Raw genomic sequence first — 8,296 nt, 5'->3', positions numbered from 1 at the left:
GTTTTATTACGAATTCAATTTACTTGTTGCGTTTGTAACTGAATTTGCTTAATGTAAAAAGATAATCATGAATATGTTCCCTATTTACGAGTACCACATGTAACGACGATGAAAATGTTGCCTTTGTATAGTTTTCTTAAGTATAAGGACAATGAAAACTTTCCTATTGGATAGTTTTATTACGAATTCAATTTACTTGTTGCATTTGTACATGAATTTGCTTATTGTAAAAACTATCATGTATATGTTCCTTATTTACGAGTACCACATGTAACGACGATGAAAATGTTCCTGTTGGATAGTTTTATTACGAATTCAATTTACTTGTTGCGTTTGTACCTGAATTTGCTTATTGTAAAAAAAACTATCATGAATATGTTCCTTATTTACGAGTACCACATGTAACGACGATGAAAATGTTCCTGTTGGATAGTTTTCTCACAGATAAGGACGATGAAAACTTTCCTGTTGGATAGTTTGATCACGAGTTCAATGTGTTTGTTGTGTTTGTACGTGAATTAGCATATTGTAAAAAGACTATCATGTATATGTTCCTTATTTACGAGTACCACATGTAGCGAGGATGAAAATGTTCCTGTTGGATAGTTTTCTCACATATAAGGACAATGAAAAGTTTCCTTTTAGATAGTTTTATTAAAAGCATTACATACAACGATGATGAAAAGGTTCCTGTTGGATGGTTTTATCAAAGATAAGGACAATGAAAACTTTCTGTTGGATAGTTTTATTACGTGTTCAATGAATTTGTTGTATTTGTACGTGAATTTGCATATTGTACGGAAATAGAGACTAGTATAAAATTGTTGTTTATTTCATTTGAAGTAGATTATATTGTAAATAATGTGAAAACGTCCAATCGTTATGGAAATGATGTCTGACGTTTTTTAATATGAAAAAATGGCAGGCAGTAGCTTGAATTAGAAATCCCTGAAAAAAAGAAATTCTTAATCCCAAAAATGTTAATTTCAATGATTAAACTATATCATGTAATATGTCTGTAGGGCTGAGAGGCAGTTTTGATGAAAAAGATCCGATGTGTGCGGCATATATGTACGCTAATTATATTTTTCGTTAAAATCGAATTATCCTTCGATTTATGAAAAATCCGTATAATTCGCATTTTCCATTATGTAAATGCGTGTAGGGGCCATACCCACACCATGCATTTTTTCCCGCCTTACTTGTAGCATTCCTTCTTACTTTAATGACTGAAAAGAGGTGAAGAGGGGCATATGACCAGTGAAGCCAGACTGGGTCTAAAATACTTCACCACTCTGCCTCCATAGACTCACTAACACATAGAGCTATTGAATCGTCCGTGAGAGCACCCCACTACTGACTCTTCGAACGTTGCACGCATACCATCACTGCAGTACGTGCATGTTTCGGTGTCCTTCGTATAGCTCCGGTATATTTCGAGTACGAGAGAGAGCGGTATACTTTTCTCGGACCTCTCTTTCTCGCGCTCCTTCTGCGCTCGTTTAGCCAACGAGCTTAAACGAGAGAAGCCAAGCTAGCCGAAGGAAATTAAGAAATGCCTTTTTCGCGGTCAGCTATGATAAAAGCTGAATACACTAAATGTGAATGTATTAAGATAAAATATTTATAAGCAACCGTTAACTTATTAGATTTTATAATAAATATGGAAATGCGATGATATTACGTAACATTGGTCAATTGTCTTAAGACTTATATGTTACGTATTATTGTTAAAAATATTTTATTCTCTTAATTTATTATTTTATCTAGTAGGTTAATGGCAATAAAAAAAAATTATGACGAAAAAAAAAATTAAAAAAGTTTGCATGAGTCTGCGGGAATCGAACCCGAGCCCGCGTAAGTAGGAAGCAAGCGCCTTACCATCTACGCTACGGAACGTATTCGTTAACTCTGAAGCTTAGTGGCCTGATAGAGCAATGGAAGCTTTCTCTATGAAATTCAATTTACAGAATAAAATATCAATTATAATCGTATATACATTTATTTCGTATGTCTTTTCCTAATGAAATAAAATATTTCTTTGCGTATTTCTAATCATTAATCACTTTAACAGATGTAGCTTTAAAAAGCGACTCCAACATTACGAAGAATATTTTTGATGGCTGTGGAATTAAAAATAAATAACCCAAGATTTGTATTTGGGATCTCTGTTGTACTTACTCAATATGTAAGTTATATATTCTGATAGCCTTTTAATGCAGTATATATGCTATATAAATACTTTGTTTGGCTACATCGTTTCATTTCTGTCAGTCAAGCGCGTTTACTTGTCAAGAACGATGAATCATTTTTCTATATATGAGCTATTTCAAAATAAATTGATTGCAATAAAAATAATAAATTAAATCCCAAATACAAATCTTGGGTTACTTATTTTTAATTCCACAGCCATCAAAAATATTCTTCGTAATGTTGGTGTGGCTTTTTGAAGCTACAGCTGTTAAAGTGATTAATGATTAGAAATATGCAATAGAAATATTTTATTTCACTAGGAAAAGACATACGAAATAAACATATATACGATTATAATTGATATTTTATTCTGTAAATTGAATTTCATAGAGAAAGCTTCCATTGCTCTATCAGGCCACTAAGCTTCAGAATTAAGAAATACGTTCCGTAGCGCAGATGGTAAGGCGCTTGCTTGCTACTTACGCGGGCTCGGGTTCGATTCCCGCAGACTCATGCAAACTTTTTTAATTTTTTTTTTCGTCATGATTTTTTTTTTATTACCATTAACCTACTAGATTAAATAATAAATTAAGAAAATAAAATATTTTTAACAATAATACGTAACATATGAGTCTTAAGACAATTGACCAATGTTACGTAATATCATCGCATTTCCTTATTTATTAGAAAATCTAATAAGTTAACGGCTACTTATAAATATTTTATCTTAATATATTCACATTTAGCGTATTCAGCTTTTATCATAGCTGGCCGCGAAAAAGACATTTCTTAATTTCCTTCGGCTAGCTCGACTTCTCTCGTTTAAGCTCGTTGGCTAAACGAGCGAAGAAGGAGCGCGAGAAACAGAGGTCCGAGAAAAGTATACCGCTCTCTCTCGTACTCGAAATATACCGGAGCTATACGAAGGAGACCCAAACATGCACGTACTGCAGTAATGGTATGCGTGCAACGTTCGAGGAGGCAGAAGTGGAATGCTCTCACGCATGCTTCAGTAGCTCTACGTGTTAGTGAGCCTATGGAGGCAGAGTGGGGAAGCATTTTAGACCCAGTCTGGCTTCACTGCATATGACGTCTATGATAGGCTATCCTTTTTTAAATGCCTTAAGTGGGAAAGAGAGAGTCTTATACCGTTGAACAAGTGATTTCCTATCTCGGACGTCGCTATTGGCTCTTCTCTCTCTAACCCATGGACTTCTATCTGCGTCTTTGTCTAAAATAATTCTACGCCACTGGTTGATTTTGTAGTGAGTGTATATCACTGGACCTATCTATCTGTAAGACTTGTGAGAGTAGTGAAAAGTGGAAAATTGCCAGTCTGACAGCGTGGTTTCTTAATAATCAAACGAGTGTTAGTGTTAATTGTTAAAGAATTTTAATTTGTTCGAAAATATTAATTAGTTCCAGTAAAGTGCATTATAAAAGTTTTATTTGCTTTTCTGGATTACCAACAAAAAAAAAATCTGTACGATAAATTTGTTACACTTCTCCCCATACAGAAATGAAATAGAACGATTGAAAAAAAATTGTTATTTATGTATTGATTAAATAAGATCTAGATGTATCATTTTGACAATTTGGTAGTGATTTTCAAAACTTATTATATTAAAACTTAATTCCTTTACTGTTTTAGGTGCACTAAATGTTACAATATTTGTTTTACAGCATTTCGTTTGAATAACTGTCCTGGATTTTATAAATGAAGATGGAAGAAATATTATCTGTTGGTTCTAAGTGGGGAACAGAATAATGAATTAACACATTACAATATAATTTTTTTTTCTTTACTTAGATTATGTCTAAATATTATACTGTGTGAATTATAAAATATTTATCGCAATAGGCACTTTATAAACGAAGGCATATGATATACTTGTTTTGTTTTTACAAATAATGAAGTTTTTAAAAAAATGAAGGCTCGCGAATGGAGTCATTTTAAAAAGTTAATATATATTTGAACATATTCAAGAAGACTTTTACTATTCTCGACAACCTACCAGGTTTAATAGCCGCGCCAAATTTCTAGCGAACGCTAATCCAGAAATATCTGCCTTCTCCTCGAATTTAATTTGAATTATTTCATATACCACCGTGCACCGTAATAGGTCGAAGCTATCAATGGACGAAAGAAGAACGTCTTCTGCCTTCAACAGTTGTATTACGTCAGTCAAAAGAATCAGCCAAAAACTAGGAGAACGAAAATTAAAGCTTGGTAGTCGTATTAGATGTACAAATTGTTTAACGACATCAGTTATAAATATATGTTACTATTCAGGTGTTATATAAAATAGAAACCTAAGGGTTGACCAATGAACTCGCTGTATCCTTAAACTCTCCGATCTCATACTTTTGGTGAAATTCACAATATTTACCTGGAATTAATCAAGTTTTATAAATCTATACAAAATATACTCCATTTGCGTTAATTTTGTTACTAGCTAAGTATATAATATTCACCTACCTGAAAATGTGATTCTTCCAATAGCCAGCATACAGGATCCCAAATTTTCGAGTAAATAACGACATTCCAATTCAACATTATCAGCATAATACTTCAAGAATTGGTCTGGGATATAAGTAATAAATCCATTAACTTGCGCTTTAAATGCCCAAGTAAAAGCATATCCCATTTGTCCTTGTTTGATGCACTGAATTCCTTGGTTCTTGTAAATTATAGTAATTAATACAAGTCCTTTAAATATCTATTAATTGTCAGCATCAAAAAGCAAATTAAATTACTTACCAACGTGATTCATGTATTATCCTTGACAATATCTATTATTTTAGATATTCTAGATTCACTTTTCATTGGCAGTGACTGCAAAAGAATCTCTAATTATGCTTTGCCTTGCATTCACGATACATCAGGTAAGTAGCACCACGTTGACATAATGAGTGATAGCTCATTATCGTAGTGCCATACTATAGTAGAAGCGATTCATAAAGTTGTTTGCTAACTTTAATTTGATTTTTATACTGAATATTAAGCTTACCACTATTCTATTATAAAGTAAGGTTATCAAATCAGCTGCAAACCACCCCTTCTCATTCTGGTTCTGTATCTTTTCTATGACCTGAGGAAACTTACTTTCCACCAATGCAAGGGTAATGCTATCTGCTTGCCTGTAATTTATCTGCTACTTTGTTAACATGATTATAGGCACACAATTCATGAAAATTTTAACAGGGTACACACTACACAGTAGATATATTTTGCAGTCAAATCTTCAAACTTCTAGGTTAAGAGAATTCATGGATATATACACGCACACAACCAAATGCAGTGCATCGTTGCCAGCTCCTCAATTTTAGGCGTTCAGACGATTTAATCAATCATCTGTAATACCGGATTTGACCAATGTGAATATAGCGTTTTTAGGCGATATTCTTATTAGGTCATCTTCCATGGTACCATCCAAAGCTCTTTTTCATTCTGTACAGCAAGCTACGACTCTTACTAAAATTTTCCTTCGCCAAATGGTAACACTATTACACTAGATCTTGCTAAACCATTTTCACAAATCTTTCTCAAACTTTTCTCCTGATAAGGCATTAAAACTGTTGATGGTTTTGAATTAATATTGGCGTCAGGATTAACAGTATCATTTCGAAAATCATACTCTGCTATTAAAAGACGCTCCAATTCTATACATCTCTCTTTTGGATTGCGTCAATTTTCTCTTCATTTATTTAAAACCTAGCAGTCTTGATTTCCGCATTTTCTTTATCTATTTTGTTATAAAAGGTAGTAATATCTTTTGGAGCTGTAACTAATTCCTCTGTAACTTCAGTAATACCTTCTGGTGCTTGCATATTTCCAGGAAAACTGTTGGAGCATCTGGCACCAAAGTGTAAACCATGAAATATTGCTTTATATATAGCTTTGTTTTAATTAAAAAAATTTTATTTACAATGTATGTGCGAAACAGTGTCCAAGAAGGCTCCAAACCTGTAGTCGGGTGGGAAGGTTTTTTCCGAAATTAACTTTCAAACACAATTTAACAGACAGGAAGGAATGTTTGTTCAATAAAAACAAAATAAATAATTTACAAACATTTTTACAATATGTACAAAGTTGAAAGAACCACTAGAACGTGACTTAGAATTATCACGGGCCTCGGGAATTTGTCCCCGTCAAAATCCTAGGGACTTTCTTCCTAAGAAGTTTCCCAAGAACCGAAGGAAGGGAAAATCCCCAGGTCCGATCGCTGACTTAAGTCCACTCCCGGACTGGCCAATTTCTCTGGGGTATTCCCCAGCAAAATCCCCACCCACGGAAGAGAGCAATAGTGGAGAAGTGGTTTAGGGAAAGGGAAGTCCCCTTACCACGCAGTCCCTTCTCCACAAGCTCTAGTGGCTCCGAGCCACCCCAACCCCTAGGGTCAGTTCACCCCTCCCCACTACCCGAGTCTCGCGAGTGCCCTGGATTTAGGGTAGGAACACTGGGTCCGAAAGAGTCCTCGGAGGCAGTGTGGTAGGGGTAGGAGAGGGTGGATTTCTCCCGGGCAGTCCCCCGAGAAAGCTCTCTTACGAGGGATGAGAGTGCCGCAGAGGGGAAGTCCCCTCTTGGAAGGCGGTGGGTGGTTGGTGATACTTACCACAGTTATTCACCAAAGAGTTCGCCGGTAGAGGCGTTCGTCGTGACCCGTGGAGGCGCTGATGCCGTGAAAGGCGCAAAAGTTGCCGATGAGACGGTTGGTGCCGAAAGACTCAAAATCTACTAGCGGTGCTTGCTTACTTGCTGGCTGGCTGGCTGCTGCTGGCGGTTGATAGCTGCGATGGGTCCTTATCAAGGACCCATCTATATAATTACGCGGCACTAAACTTGCCAGCAAGAGAGCTGCTCAAGGCGCTGGCCACCTAGCGGCCCAGTGCGCAAGTTGTGCCACTGCCGCGACGTGCCAGAGCCAGTAGACGCGCAAGCGTGCCGTGGCGAAAAATAGAGAGAGACAGATAGAGCGGCTAGACGCTGTCGGTCTAGCCGTCTACTCTGAGCGCAAGAGAGATGGGGAGATATGACAGAGAAATGCGGAATCTACTTCTCAACATTTTCTGTTCCTCCCGATCTCGAACAATATACTTACTTGAAAATGTTTATGTTTATTATGAGTGGTTGTAACAACATCATTCTCTTCTCTGTTTCATCTACATTCTTTTTTAATCTGCATTCTTGAATAACAGGACCTACCAATAACCTTAAAAGTACATCTGGATAGGGAAACTCAACAAAGTACTTGTTGTGATTGAATACAAGCTTGACCTAAAATAAGAATAAGTAAATAAACTATTAATTTTTATCCATATGCATTTAAAGCAGTTTAATGAGTTATACATACTTTACCATACGATGACGTACATAACTATAAGGGTGTTTATTTCTGCGGATTGGATCGGATTAGATTGGCATCTAGTCACAGTCACGCAACTTATAACAAAAAAACAATAGATTCCCTATAATCCGGTGTGTCTATGGGTGTTTCTTTTCTGCGTATTGGATCGGATTGAATTGGCATCTAGTCACAGTCACACAACTTACAAAAAAAAAAACTAGATTCCCTATGATCCAGTGTGTCTATTTCAGGTCGGATTGGATCGGATTAAGATGGCCGCGTCCATGGTCTGCTAGAGTGATGTATCAAAATCACATTTAATATCAGCACATGGAAGAACCGGAATATTAGCAATCAATCAATAGTGAAGAGGTGCTCTCCAAGCGACAGAATTTATTTATGCTGTTGTAATACACATTGATGCAGTTATTAATACAGATGGGTATAAATTTAACTATTATATATGTAAAATTTATTGGAGTACGAGATTCTTTGTGGTTTCTATGATTTTTACATATAGTCTTCTTAATCTCTATTGTTTGTGATGCTTGCCAAATGAGGAAAATGGATTAGCAAGGATATTTAGGAGAGATAAGAAATTAGATAAAAAGACTGCAATTTGAAGAAAAATGCAGGAATTGTGCAACATTTGTTTATTTGAAGTTTAAGTGCAACCTCCATTACATGAACTGTATAATTATAGCTGATGGTTAACTTAAACTTGTTTAAATTAAACGGTCCTAAAGGTAAGTATT

The sequence above is a fragment of the Prorops nasuta genome, unplaced genomic scaffold, assembly GCF_024137725.1.
Source record: "Prorops nasuta isolate Cenicafe-Biocafe unplaced genomic scaffold, Cenicafe_Pnas_1.2 PNAS00009, whole genome shotgun sequence".
In the NCBI taxonomy this organism is placed as follows: domain Eukaryota; kingdom Metazoa; phylum Arthropoda; class Insecta; order Hymenoptera; family Bethylidae; genus Prorops; species Prorops nasuta.
The sequence above is the reverse complement of the archived record's forward strand: the minus strand, read 5'-3'. Positions refer to the sequence as shown.